The sequence below is a fragment of the Rutidosis leptorrhynchoides genome, chromosome 5 (assembly GCF_046630445.1).
Source record: "Rutidosis leptorrhynchoides isolate AG116_Rl617_1_P2 chromosome 5, CSIRO_AGI_Rlap_v1, whole genome shotgun sequence".
Taxonomy (NCBI): Eukaryota; Viridiplantae; Streptophyta; class Magnoliopsida; order Asterales; family Asteraceae; genus Rutidosis; species Rutidosis leptorrhynchoides.
This window is the reverse complement of record NC_092337.1, coordinates 106,510,919-106,527,500: the sequence shown is the minus strand read 5'-3', so window position 1 is coordinate 106,527,500 and position 16,582 is coordinate 106,510,919.

Genomic DNA, 16,582 nt, shown 5'->3' with positions numbered 1-16,582 from the left:
ATATTCATCCAATTACATATTTGGATTTTGACCTATCAGAATCCAACAAGTGGCATAATGAAGAAATAATGGACACAATAAAAATTGATTAGAAACAGATTAATTAATAATATGAAATTCTATTAAGAATCCACGCTAACAAAATCCTAGCTAACTGTTCCTAGCTAACTGTTAATTCCGTATTACCATTTAATTATCGCAATTTATTTATCGCAGTTTATTTATCGCAATTTACATTCTCGCAATTTTATTTATCGTCATTTAATTTCTGTTATTTACTTTACGCACTTTATTTATCGTCATTTAATTTCTGTTATTTACTTTACACACTTTATTTATCGTCATTTAATTTCTGTTATTTATTTTACGCACTTTAAATATCGGGACACGTATACAAGGTTTTGACATATCATATCGACGCATCTATATATATTATTTGGAATCACCATAGACACTCTATATGCAGTAATGATCGAGTTCTCTATACAGGGTTGAGGTTGATTCTCAAATAATATATATACTTTGAGTTGTGATCGAGTCTGAAACATGTACACGGGTCACGATATTTATTAATTAATTCGAATATTATATATTAAACTATATATGAATTACTGGACTGTTACTGTGGACTATCAACTGTGTACTACAAACACTGGACAATTAAAATGAATTAAAATATTGATTATAACATATGAAACTAAACAATTCTTCAAGTTTGCCACTTGATTTCATTTTAAACCCCATTCGTATCATCACAATTACAATCTGCGTTCAAACCTTTCATGATTCTTGAAAACACCTCAATCAATAGGATGAATCAACCGCACTTCATCTACAGAAGAAAAGATTTATGCATCTAGTTATGCACCTGAGAAACTCACAGCAACTGAGTAAAAGTTTAACACGTAGCCGCGTCAGATCCTTTGGCATTTATTAGCAAAAAATAACTTTGCGATTCCTTTCCAAAGTAGCAAATTTTGTCACAGCTCCAGCAAGTCAACTTCGACTTTTCGTTCAAAACAACCTTATTATAACCTTGATATATATGTGTACTCTTTTATTGTTACCGGGGAACCTTTTATATTCCACCATATTACCGTCAGCGTTTAATCATCTAAAAACACAATTCTCTTGAAATCACCTCGGATCGATAACCAATGATTCAGATATGGTAGCAGTAAATGTAGAGGAATCGGCAATCAGTACTTTGAAAAATCACAGCATATCTACATCAACAGTTATATGTATAACATTTATCTCTTAGAATAATGACCTTAATTGTCGGAAGTTTGATGATAGAGAATAGTACGTTGGAAAAGCTCAGAAAAATTGGAACTGGAAAATGAATTGAGATAACCACGAATGAGACCATGGACAAATACAAGGACCAAACCCTATATTCAAATAATCCAGGTAATTCTGGATCCAATGAAACCTTCAACGAATATCTTGCTCCGTACTCATGTTAAAATCTTGCGGAAAATCTTTATCCATCAACCATCGAACTTAGAAATTCCAAAATATCATCATCAATATCTTCGATATTTATGAGGATATTTTCATAAATATTCTCGTCCGAAATTATATACCTCTTCGTGCTTCCTGTGTATCATTATATTAGAAACGTTCAATAGAAAATTTAGTACCGAAAAGCATATTATGCGAAACTATGAAGAAAGCCGTGGACAAATCACAAAGAATAAGTTTGACTTCAAAGAATCCAAATGATTCAATGACTGCTAAAGTCTTTAGCGAATATCTTGCTCTTTACTCTAAACCCTTACGGACAATAGTTCCTATCATCCTTCGATATTAGAAATTCCAAGATATCATCGTATCTTTCATTATAAATATCCTCCATATTTCTGAAGATATTTTCATAACTATTCTTATCTGAAATCAGTAATCTCTTCGTGCTATCAGTTTTACATCATATAGAAACTATTAGTTTCTATATTCTGTTAACTTTCGAGTTTAAAATATGAATGTTTTTGAAGTAGTGTTAGGAACTGATGCATGAGTTAGTATAATATAATGACACTTGATCAACGTGATTATATTACAGTAAGTCATGCTGAGTTTCTAAATGGAACGTGATGATTCACAGATCATAACGTCATCATGTGCCATGTTACATAACTCTTTCATCCTACTTAACTCCGGAACAAATCAATAAAATGTATTCTTGATGGTTCTATCTTCCGTGATGTTGATAAATTTGAAAATCAAATCATGCTATCACGTTCCTTCCTGCTTAGAACATTATAATCATTCGAGACTCTATATCTACAAATTTTGGACCATTAATCGCTTGACTTGAAGTCGGGAAGAGAAAATAAAAGCATAGAGCTTTGAAATATAAGGGAGAATATAAAGCCCGATAACAACACATAAATTACAAACCGTGTATATCAATGTTTATTGCAACATAAAGACACGGGAGAATTATAAGTACTATAACCCCAAGGGCAAAGTAGAAGTAAGCAGATTCCTCTGGTGGAAGTTGGAAAAGAAGAATAATTGTTGCGATAGTAAGAATGAGGACAAGGATCAGAACCGGATTAAGCATTATTATAATCTTTTGGATATATTAACTGAGAAAGAAGGCATAGAAGTGGTGGAAACTAATGGAACAAAAAAGGTAAATTTATAATGGAAATATCAGACAGAGCAATCGATGCAGATCACTGTATTTAATTAAAGAGATCTTAACTTCCATAAATCCCGAAGAATCAGATCTTACATATTTTCAAGATTTTCCTTAAATCCCTTGAATTCTGGAATTCAATCGCGAATACGTCAAAAGTTATGGAAAATCTCCATTTCTTTATCTCGATCTTTTGTGATAGCTTCATTAGAGCTCTTCGAATAATCGAATTATTTTATCTGTATTATTCAATAATGATAAAACTCTATTTATCAGCTCATATTCGTTAGGAAAACATATTTATTATTAGCCATGACGACCTCACTCAAATTTCGGGACGAAATTTCTTTAACGGGTAGGTACTGTGACGACCCGGAGATTTTCGATCAAATTTAAACTTAATCTTTATATGTTTTCGACACGATAAGCAAAGTCTGTTAAACTGAATTTCAAAAATTTTGAAATGTGTTCTTGTATACATTTGATCTTTGACTAATTCTGACGATTCACGAACAATTGTTGTAAATAAATATGTATATATACATAAATAGTATATATAATAATTTGAAATTTATAAAATATAATTTAAACATTTAAAACTAAAATATGTAAGATAAGATATAAAATAACTTTATTATTACTTTCATTATTAATACTAACACTAATAACAATTTCAATATTAGTTTTATGTATATATAATTATCAGATATTATAATAGTTATTATTAGGTACTATATCATAATCATTGTTAGTTTAGTTATTATTAGGAATTATAAGTATTACAATTATTATTATCATTGTTAATATCACTGTTAGATTATAATAAGTAGTGAAATTCTGATTAAGATTATTATTATTTATAATCGCTATTATTATTAAAATTATTATTATTAGTATTATTATAGATAATGCAAATCATTATAATTATCATTAAGAATATCATTTTTGACACTTTTATAACAATTATTATCATTATCATTAGTAATAATTTTATTACTATTATGTTATTATAAAATTTTATTACTATTATGTATAATATTAAGAACATTATTATTATAGTTATATTTAATAATAATAATAATAATAATAATTATAATCTATAAAAATAGATATATAAATATAAGAAATATACACATAAAAAAAATATATACAAATAGATATATATAGAGATATATAGAGATATATATATATATACACACACACACATATATGCTGTTATATATATATTTATATTAGGAAATTAGTATTATTATTTATTAGTATATAATTATTAATTATTATTATTAATTATATATATATATATATATATATATATATATATATATATATATATATATATATGTAAAGGTAATTCTGTTTTGTCTTCTACTTGATTTGTTTGACGTTTGCAGCAATCAGTGATACAAATTTGTTACATGTTAACATCAAAACTATTTGTAATCTTTGTTTCCATCTGTCAATTGATACAAATCTGTGTTAATTAATCCCATTATCAAAAGAATCCATTTATACTCAATATATATTTTATTTCTTCTGTATCTGATGAAAGCATCCTGTTGATCCATTATTCTCTCTAAACAACCAAAAATCGATTCAGGATTCACACATCAATTATTCAATTACACTCTTTAATTTTTCTGCTGTGAGAATGAATTTTTTTTTAAAGGGATATATACATACAGCTCGCTACTACTCTGTGCTTCAACTTTTTAGTCATATCACGATTTTTAAATCAATTACAAAATGTGTAAATGCATTCATGTTCAAAATCTTCTTCTCAAACTATCTGCAAAAGCTCATTGTGCAATTCATCCTATCGAACTTAAATTTTTGAGTCAAAGTTTTTAGATAAAAAAAGTCAACCTTTGTTCATTGATCAAATTAGAACTTGTAGTTATGTGTCAGCTGAAATTAAGGATCTCAATAGTTTATATGAGCGATTTACAAAATATTTCATGTTATAATCATGAACCATTACCTGTGCAATTTCGAAAATATTTTTTTTTCCTTCATTGCAAACAGCGACGGGTTTTTCAGCAGGTTATGTATTTCATTTTTTTTTATTAATCCAGTAATTTATATTGTAATTGTTTTCTAATTCAATATAACATCCTAAATCAATTTGTTATGTGCCTGTAATGCTTGTTAAACTGGTTGATCCGATTTGAACATGAAGAAGATGATGAAACACAAAAACGTGTTATATAAATTGTTATGGGGTTTAAAACAGAAAGAGTAAATCAGATGGGTGGTCGTGGGTGTTGTTGTTATACGGGAGGTCTCGGGTTCGAACCCGGGCGTGGTCTTCTTTTTGGGAAAACATTTAAAGGTATCTTTTATTTGTTATTTTTATTATTATTACCATTTTTATTATTACTATTGTTATTATTATTATTATTATTATTATTATTATTATTATTATTATTATTATTATTATTGCTGATGATAGTATTATTATTAACTATGATTATTGTTAATACGAGTATTAAAATTATTATTATTACTAATATTATTATTATTACCATCAGTATTGTTTAGTATTATAATTATATTACTAAAATAAGTGTTAATTATCAATTATTATTATTATCATGATTATGATTACAATTGTGATTATTATTAGTATTGTTATTATTAACATTATTATCATAACTTTCACTACCAGAAAATTATTATGCTAAGTTATTATTATGACCAGTACTATTATTATTATTAGTATTATTATTAGTATTATCATTAAGATTAAAATGTAATACCATTATGATCAAATTGTTATTTAAGTATTATTATCATTAGTATTAAGATTATTGTCATTATCAATATCCTTACTAACAAAGTGACTAAAGATATTATCAAGAAAGTTATTTTCAACATCATTATTAAATCTAAATAACAATATTATTATGACGATATTATATAAAAATATATTTACTACACATAATCTAACTATATTGATATATCTACAAATATATAGAAATGAAAATTTATATAATGAAACTTATTAGATTAATATATATATATATATATATATATATATATATATATATATATATATATATATATATATATATATATATATATATATATATATATATATATATATATATATATATATATATTTGTTCGATTACAGTTATGTATATTAATAAATATACGAATGATATAGGTTCGTGAATCCGAGGTCAACCCTACTTTTGTTCAATGTTGTCATATGTATTTTTACTACAAAATACATTAGGTGAGTTTTATTAATCCCTTTTTAAATGCTTTTGCAATATATATTTTTGGGACTGAGAATACATGCGCTGCTTTTATAAATGCTTTACGAAATAGACACAAGTGATCGAAACTACATTCTATGGTTGGATTATTAAACCGAATATGCCCCTTTATAGTCTGGTAATCTAAGAATTAGGGAACAGACACCCTAATTGACGCGAATCCTAAAGATAGATCTATCGGGCCCAACAAGCCCCATCCAAAGTACCGGATGCTTTAGTACTTCGAAATTTACATCATGTTCGAAGGAGGATCCCGGAATGATGGGGATATTCTTATATGCATATTGTTAATGTCGGTTACCAGGTGTTCAATCCATATGAATGATTTTTGTCTCTATGCATGGGACGTATATTTATGAGAAATGAAAATCTTGTGGTCTATTAAAATGATGGAAATGATTATTTATGTTAAACTAATGAACTCACCAACCTTTTGGTTGACACTTGAAAGCAAGTTTATTCTCAGGTACGAAAGAAATCTTCCGCTGTGCAATTACTCATTTAAAAGATATTACTTGGAGTCATTCATGACATATTTCAAAAGACGTTGCATTCGAGTCGTTGAGTTCATCAAGATTATTATTAAGTCACGTATAGTTAGATATATTATGAAATGGTGTGTTTGCCGTCAACTATCAATGTAAAGAAAGTTTGTCTTTTAAAAACGAATGCAATGTTTGTAAAATGTATCATATAGATGTCAAGTACCTCGCGATGTAACCAACTATTGTGAATCGTTTGTAATCGATATGGACTTTGTCCGGATGGATTAGGACGGGTCCTTTCAGTGGTGCCTTCAACAGTTCATGGTATGATAAAATTCCCTACCAAGCAAGGAATAGTAACCATCTGGACGGAGTCTGGAAGGGCGCTTTGTGCATCCATCACACCACCAGAATCGCTTCCTACCATTAATGAACAAATGCGGAACTGCTCTATTATCGTCAATCCAAAGCACCCAGACAAGCGAATTCAGATTGGGGGCAGCTTATCCAACGACATTAAAGTCAAGTTGCGAAATATGCTGATAACCAATATGTATGTTTTCGCATGGAGTGAAGAGGACATGACGGGAGTACCTCGCGAAATAGCAGAGCACAAGTTAAATGCTAGCCTAAGTTTAACTCCGGTGCGAAAGAAGAAAAGGCCTATGGCCCCGGAAAGAAGCGAGTGGCTGCGAATGGAGGTAGAAAAGCTAGTGAATGAAAACATACTTAGGGAGATACAATATCAAACTTGGGTAGTGATGTGACTACAAAGGTACGGTTGAAACGGACGGTTTTATTCGTTCGGTGTCGTTAGGCCGCAGGACGTCTGATTCAGTTGATCAAGGTAGCACACAGTGGTTTGTTTATTTATATTATGTGGGGTCCTAAATTTACTTTTTACTTCCTAAGGTGTAGAAGGTGTAAGTTAACCTAGTTTCGTGTTTTTAATGGATTAACGAATTGAAGATCAAGTGGATAATTTTCTTTTAGTTAAATTACCTAGATAAAAGATAGTAGTTGGTTTAAGCTAGAAGTCGTAAGTGCGGAAAAGTAAATAAGTGGAAGGATATCCGGAGTATGCAGATCAGGGAAATGTTGACCAAGATATCAGTGTTGGGTTAGGGAAAGGTAATTATGCTTATGTAAAGACTATGCTTGAAATGATGTAGATCTGGTTGGATGAGCCAATTACACAGACCTACTTGTCTCTAAACTCTCGGAGTTCTCTTTGAGCAGTGAGAAGTATGTCACTTGGTTGTATAATTGAAAGGTAGCTATACCTCGGAGGTTATCCTCAGTAAAGTACTAGGTTTATTAGTGAGTTGAGCTCTTAAATTACGGGCTCTTAAATTACGGGCTCTTAAATTATTCTTATATTTTTTCTATTTTTTTAATATCGCTATTTACATATCAATATGAACTGCAAATCCCTTTTATTGCACGATTTTTTACACACCCATGCAACGCACGGGCTCAAAAAATATTGTATACAAAGAAGTCCTGCAACACTTATATACTTAAGTTTTAATTATGTTTTAAATAATTTTAATTTATATGACATCTATTAACTATAATGTATGTTTAATGTTATTTTTGTTAAAAATTAGAACTATGTTTCATTTTTATGAGATCAATCAACTATTAATTACATATCATAACTTCTAAATGTTTGCATTCACATTTTTAAAAACAACTACCAATTGTTGCTCCAATTAATGAAGTAGCTATAATAATTAATCATAGAATAATCGAACAATTTACAAAAAATATATGTTCGACAAATTTAAATAAATTTATTTGGTGATTAAAAAAAATTATATCATTTGTTGATACTAATTTAATAAAATTTCATTTATAATCAATTATATTATATCCGCCTTGCATCGCACGGGCTCAAAAAATCTAGTATATATATATATATATATATATATATATATATATATATATATATATATATATATATATATATATATATATATATATATATATATATATTGGAGAGATCAAGAGATAAGTGGTAAAATAGAGATAAGGGGATAAGTAGATCCTGGTCATCAAATTTAAAAAAGCGCGGAGGGGTGATATCCGTAATTTGGTAATTCATCCATAAATACGTAACAAAAAAGAAAATATTTGGCGTCCATGTTCATCAAGCTCACAGTTAATTGCCAAAACATAAGATTCGTCAATCATCATCAAATTCATTATGAAATTCATCATTCAGATGCAACAAGTACCGAATTCGAATTGATTTACGTTGATTAATTTCATTTAGGGTTTTGGGAAAAAAATCTCCATAAACCCTGTATGAGGAGACCTGATTCAAATTAAAAAAGAACTTTAATGTTCTTAAAGATCTGAATCAAATTCATTATTATCATCACTACTGTTGGTTTATTATACAATTATGTTTTGTATTTTTTTTTTTTTCAGTTCTTCATTCGTATTCGCATTTGCATTTCTTTTTAGTTTGATGTTGCAAGTATTTTAACCAAATAGGAATATTTACAAGCCATTCACTTGTAGATTAACTTTCAGAAATAAACAGAGAGCATCGTTGAGATCAGAGTAAGTCATAATGGTCTATTAATATGATTCTTTCTTGCACTCAAAGTGTTTGAAGAAATGTCTCAATGAATATTTAGTCACTAAACCTAACCTTTTGTTTGATTTTTTTTTTTATAGGTCATCGTTTATGGAATTAGACGAATTAAAAAAGCTGGTTATTGCTGATGCAATTTTAGCATTCAGTTACTGAGACTTTTTACTCAATGTCAAACGCTTTAATTCATACGATATTAATGGGTTAATGTACAGGAAATTACCCTTAATATGTAGTAGATGATGACCATTATACTTAATGCTCTAATTCATACAAGAAAGAGATCAATCTATTCATGTTTCTGGTGCATATTGTTGGTAACGATCTCCTTGTGACAAACCCAACGGTGATGGCTGCGAATCCGAAGAAGTAACTACTAATATTATATGGTGACTTAATGGAAGTTGATGATGTCTGTTTGATTAATTTTGGTGAATACTACTTATTAAACATACTAATTCGGTTATACTGATGAAAGTTAGGGGGTGTGAAATTGCAGGTTATGTATCAGTTTTGCTAAGCTAATTTAAGTTTTAAGCACTCTAGTTTACCAAAGATGAAGCTGATATAGAACTGAATATAGTTGAATTATATCAAAAGCTTTTTACAAAACCATGAATGGCGTCATCAATCTATGGGTTAACAGCAAAATAAAATTCAACATTAGTTCATATCCCTTGATTAGAGCAAGACAGCTGCTGCAAGTTTTGTGTGTTGGATCCACTTTTGTTTCATGAAGTAGTTTATTATAAAGTTACAGAACATCAACAGAGGAGAAAGCTAGTGGGTACTAAGAAAGCCTTAATTAGTTAGTTATCTACTATTTGGGTTGCGTTTTGGGGTAGGAATGTGAGTTATCTGACTTTGTGTCATTCAAAGTCATTTGGTAAGTGTCCCATTCTTTCAAATTGTTGATGTAAATGTTACTCGCTCACATTTACATCCGTGAAGCATTCTGGTACATTTGATAGAGTGTTATATTATAAAAACATAAAAGTATTATTAATAATCTTTTGTATTACCTGAAAAAATTGATTTTAAGCTGAAGGTGCATGTCTGGGTTTTGATTTGAAGGCCAGATATATTGCAATAAGGATGAGCAGGTTTCTTTTCATCTTTTGTAGTCAGATTTTTTGGTTCTTTTCCGGGCACGACGGTTTGTGATAGTGAAAATAACTGATACAACTACTTTGATCTGTAATTGTTGCGCTAGTTCTTCAGTCAATGTAATGAACTATGTTTAGGGAACATAACTATTTCGATTCAAGATAATTAGCCACCAGTTACACTGTCATTTTTATGTCAAGTTACACAACCGTTGAATCCTTATTTGTAACAAATATATGAAACTGTGTAATGGTTTTAGTGATACATCATCATGGTAAAATATAAAATAAGGAACATAAAAGGCGTGACTTTTGCCAAGTAACAAGTTGAAACTTTGAAAGGCCAACAAGGTATTTTAAGATGAATATAGTGATGATGATCTTGAACATACTTGCAAACAGCTAGCTCGCTCTTATCAAGGGATATGAATTCGTGGCTTAGTGCAGGATTGGTGTCTGCAATCATGGGTCTGTTTAATATATAAATAAATCTGACTGACTTCTTCCAACTTGCAAGTTGCTTGATTGTGTTAGAACATAAAGCTTCTCTATGCACTCTTTTAGTGCATGTGGTAGATACGTAAAGCAACAACAAATAACGTTGTGAGGTATTATTATGCATGGTAATTATATGATAGATCTCAAGGGAATGAGGTTGTTTGTGTGCGCATGTAGAAAAAACGGTACGATTTTTTGTAAAAGAAATATCAATTTAATATGGAGTACGACACATATATGTGGAGATATTTCAGCCATAGCCATGTGCAGTGAAGCACAAAAAATAAATTATAAACGAATAAGCTAATCGCTACAATAATGACTACAAAACACTCACCATATTAACATTCATCTTATGTATACAAAATAATCTTTGAAAATGACATAATAATCTTTGAGCATGTTAATATTCATCGGATGTATGGTACATAATAACATGTGAACATTCATCATACATCTGATGAATGTTAACATGTTATCATACATGTGATGAATGAATGGTGTATGATAACATGTTAACATTTACCAGATGTATGATAACATGTTAACACTCAGATGTATTATCATGTATATGATAACATGTTAACATTCATCAGATGTATGATAACATTTTAACATTCATCATATGTATATGATAACATTCATCAGATGTATGATAACATTTTAACATTCATCCTATGTATGATAACTTGCTAACATTCATCATATGTATGATACATATATTATGAAATAAATATAACAAAATTCACAAAAATATTATTATAATGATTACTAAACACACACATTGTTAACATTCATCAAATATATAATAAAAATATCTCAACATGTTAACATTCATCAAATGTATGATAACATATTAAGCTATAAATATAACAAAATCTAAACATATTCAGTATCATGTATGATAACACATTAAGAAATGAATATAACAAAATCCACAAAAAAATAATATGATAATGATTACTAAACACCCAACAAAAGTTATCATACATCAAAATATTATCATACATCAAAATGTTATCATTCATCAATATTCTGACCACGATCTCCGCCGGCCGAGTAATTTGCATCCATCTAAAATCACTATTCTGACCATAGGTTTCCCTTTCTACAACTAGGGATGGGAATGGAGCTAAAAAAATCCGAGATCCGCGGATACCCGCGCCCGTGATGGGTGGATAAAATCCAAAATCTTTACCCGCGGGTGGGCGATGGATGTAATTTTGTAACCGCAGACGGGTTGCGGGTGGGTGATGGATGTAATAGATCCGTTGCGGGTACAATCCGATCCGAAAATCCGTAATACCCGTTTGAATAATCCGCGGATATACCCGTTCTAAATGAGTGAAAATAACTCTAGTAATTCGTCAACGTACTTTATGATTAGTTTTAGCAACTAAATTTTAATTGTTAATTTTAAACATTCTAACTTCACATATATTAGAAAGAAAAGTATAACTAATATTATATGTTTTCTTATTTAATTATTTCATAAACATGAATATATTATTGGATGATGTTTTTTATGTCACTTTGAATTACGTAATGATATTTATTTTTGAATATTTTAGTTTACATATACTTCATGAATAAGATCCGCGGGTAAACCCGTGACCCGCGAATATCCGTACATACGGTTGATGGATCTAAAAATAAATCCGTTAACCAAGATCCGCGGATTAATGGATCGTAAAAAAATCCGCGGGTGCGGGTGATGGATGCAGTGGATCCGCGCCCACGACCCGCGGGTGCCATTCCTATCTACAACTTGTGACCACCTGAAATGACACATAATATTCATGTACGTAATAAATGCAGTAAATTGATAAAACTGTACATGTATGCAAAGATTGTTTAGACTATTCATGTAAGGTAGTGCCTGGACTCTTTTATAGAGCGAAGTACAATTTCGACCTCTAATTGGAATTATAAATCATAAGTAGACATTCAGTTGCAAACGAAATGGTGAGCGAAACAAAATTTCAGGCATGTTTTCCACAATCTGCTCCATTGATATATCCTACTGTAGGACCTTCAACGACGAACATATCAAGTTATAGCTCCTCATCTAAATCAGATTTAATACCTATATGAAATTCAACTAATATAACGAGCTAACACAAGAACAAAAGCTAGAAAATATATGAGAAATGACAAAGTAGTAAGTTTTTTACTTAATTCTATATTAAATAAGACTCATGAATTAGCAGATCGGGTTTTACCCACGATGGATATTGGATACCCGTGACCCACCCATTACCCACCGACGAGTACAAATATTTACCCGTACTCGTGTCCGCGGGTAAGATTTCGGGGTTATACCCGCCCATCGTGGGGCGAATTCCCACGGGTCACAGATTTTTCTCGCCCATTGCCATCCCTAAAATATTAGTCATAGCAAAATACCATACCTTTGATAAAATACAGCCCGTTAACCTTTAGGTACAAATATAGTCTTCCAAAAGATCTTTTTTACATATAAATAGGTAGCTTGGGGAACATTAGTTTCATAGCATGATATCATACCTGCAATGCTCTAGCAAAAGAAGCAGCAAGCAGCAGAGAAGCAACATAGCCAGTGGTGTACGTCAACAGTAAGCAAGTGTTAGCTGAAACAACCATTTTTATTCACCTGCATATATAATTAAATACATTATGGGGAAAAAGTACCACCAGCTAAACATGCCAAACAGTATGATTACTTACCTAAAGAAAATTTTAATCCCATAATAACCGCTAAATTAGAAGCAACCAATAACAGGTGAGGAAACAAGATAAATGCTTTATCACAAATCCTAATTGGTTACGAGTAGTTCTACCAATATAGATATTATAGATAATATAGATATAGATAATTCCAAGCTGTGATTTTATTTAATGAACCTACACCATTAAGTTTTAGTTTTATGTTGTCGGAGTTTGTAATAGACCTAGCATCAGTAGGTGGTCATAGTCTTTAATATTTAAATAAATGAATAAAAACCATAAAAGAACAGTAAGCATAATACTAGGCATTATTAAGTGGACATACTCTCTACTATGATATTCAACATTAACTAATTAAAACAAATAGAATGGTAAATATTTGCATGATCATTCCTTTGTTTTGACCAACTGTTGGTCCGATTAAGGATCATTAATAACCATATTCGAGCAAAATCAAAGACGGAAGAGATAAACACGACGAATCAAACATAAATCAATATTATTAAAATAAAAGTTGAACTTACAATTGATTTAAACGAAGAAACATCGGTTGGCCAGGGGAGATCGAGCATGATCTCCCCTATGCACGAGAATCGCCAAAACGGCTCTTCCAAATCAGGGTTCTAGCCTGACCCCATTTAGGGTTCTACTCTCTTTACCCTAAACACATGTGATACTGATATATATAGACTAACTAGACTTAGGTTACCCTAATGGGCCTATCAACATGAACGGCCCAATAGTCAGCCCAACAGTCACATATGCTCCTGTAACTGATCAGTTTCACGCGTGTAATACATCTAGGTATACAATGTAAGAATAAACGTTATTCGCCCAGCGACGACCATACAAAATATGCATCAACAATTTCCCCCTTGGACGTTGCTAACGAATTATTGTAAACACCTCCTGCAATTTTCAGTCAATCTCTGCAGTAGTACCATAATCTTATGAATCACAAGCTCCATCAAAAGTCTTCCAGAATACGTGAAAATCCAAACTTCGAACATCAAAGTCTTCCAGCATTGAAGTCGAAATGCTAATAGTCATCTTGTAGTCTCTTCAAACTTCACTCGTACGTGTTACCCATAGTACCAATGCAGCAAGATTCCCCCTAAGACTGAGCTGAGATCCCTATCGACATCTCTGATAAAATCTTCAAACAATCTGACTATCTCAGAATCATAAACTGTAGAATCTTCCCCCTCACTGTTAGCTGTAAGTTATTAAACATCATAGCACTAATGTTCATCCTGACTTGCATCTTGTAAAGGCAAAATATGCAGAGGAGTCCGGTCCACAATTAATAACTCAAATAAGTCTTTATTGCCATCAAACTCACCAAAGAAAGTCAAATAGGTACCTCATGATCGCGAAATATCAACCTCAGCTCCCTCCACAAAGCGGAACTGGAATAAACATATTCCCTCCATAAAGAGGAATATCGAGAAGTGCGAAATAATAAACGTTGTTGGCCCATAGATAGTCGTATGCTCCAGACTACCCCACTAATACTTCTCAAAACAAGTGTTTCCGTACTCACTTACTAAATAGATCTAATGGGCAAGGAGGTTATCCATTAAATATGTACATTATTTCTTCAGTGAATAATACGATAGAAAGATTTCGTGTAAAAATAATAATGAATAATTAACGATGAGTTGTAATGGCCATTAAATAAGATTTGGGAATGATACAGCAAAAAATGTGAGTATTTAAATGCTAAGAAAGAGGATGTGGACCCATTTGAAAAGTCAAAAGCTGAATAATGGAGTCCACCGAAAATTAAAATAAAATGTGTTAAGATTTAGGAGTTTATGACACCTTTTAGGCTTGATTCTGGACTACAGACTACTAATAGATATTAAAGATGAAAGAAGTGAGTATATGAAAATATATTCAGTAAGAAGTGTATCGAATGTTTACATCTCATGGGTATTTATAATACTATAATTTACTGTACATTTATCATGCTCATTTGGATTCATATGAAATTGTCATTCACCTTTTTTACTTTAATATCATAACACTCCCCCTTGGATGACAATTTATTTTCATTAGATATCAACTAGTATTGCCTCGTTAAAAACCTTGCTAAAGAAAACCCAGTGGGAAAAAACTTTAGCTAAGGGAAAAAGAGTGCATCATAGAGTTGACTCCCCCTCAAGTAGACATCACTGATCTGTTACATCTTTTGAAAATGCCTCATGCCAATATTGTGAGCATGTGTTCTGAAAATAGTAGTTGGGAGTGCTTTGGTGAAAAGATCAGCAGAGTTTTTGCTGGATTGAACATATCTCATTTCAATCTGGTTGTCCTTAATGAGATTTTGAGTGTATGAGAAGAATTTCAGAGGTATGTGTTTTGTTCGGTCACTTTTGATATACCCTTACATCTGTGCTATGCAAGCTGCATTATCTTCATAGATAGTTGTTAGACTTTTATCGCGTTCTAGTCCACAAGAATCAGTAATGATTTGTGTCATTGATCTCAACCAAAAACATTCCCGAGTAGCTTCATGTAATGCAATCACTTCGGCAGGATTTGATGATGTTGCAACAAGTGTTTGTTTTTTAGAACACCATGATATTGCGGTACCTCCATTTAGGAATACAAATCCAGTTTGAGATTTAGCTTTATGTGGATCAGATAAATTGTAGTGACCCGAACTTTTCCATGTTTATATATATTAAATGAAATTATTATTTACATGATTAAGTGTTTCCAACATGTTAAGCAATCAAACTTGTTAAGACTTGATTAATTGAAATAGGTTTCATATAGACAATTGACCACCCAAGTTGACCGGTGATTCACGAACGTTAAAACTTGTAAAAACTATATGATGACATATATATGATTATATATATAGTTAACATGATATTATGATAAGTAAGTATCTCATTAGGTATTTTAACAATGAGTTATATACATAAAATTGAGTTTATTGAATTAAGAAACTCGAAACGATATATATAACGATTATCGTTATAACAACGTCTTACTAAATACATATGAATCATATTAAGATATTGATACACTATGTTTAATCATGATAAATGATAAGTAAACATGTCATTAAGTGTATTAACAATGAACTACATATGTAAAAACAAGACTACTAACTTAATGATTTCGAAACGAGACATATATGTAACGATTATCGTTGTAACAACATTTAACTGTATATATATCATACTAAGATATATTAATATATCATAATTTCTTGATAATGTAATAATTTAACATCTCTT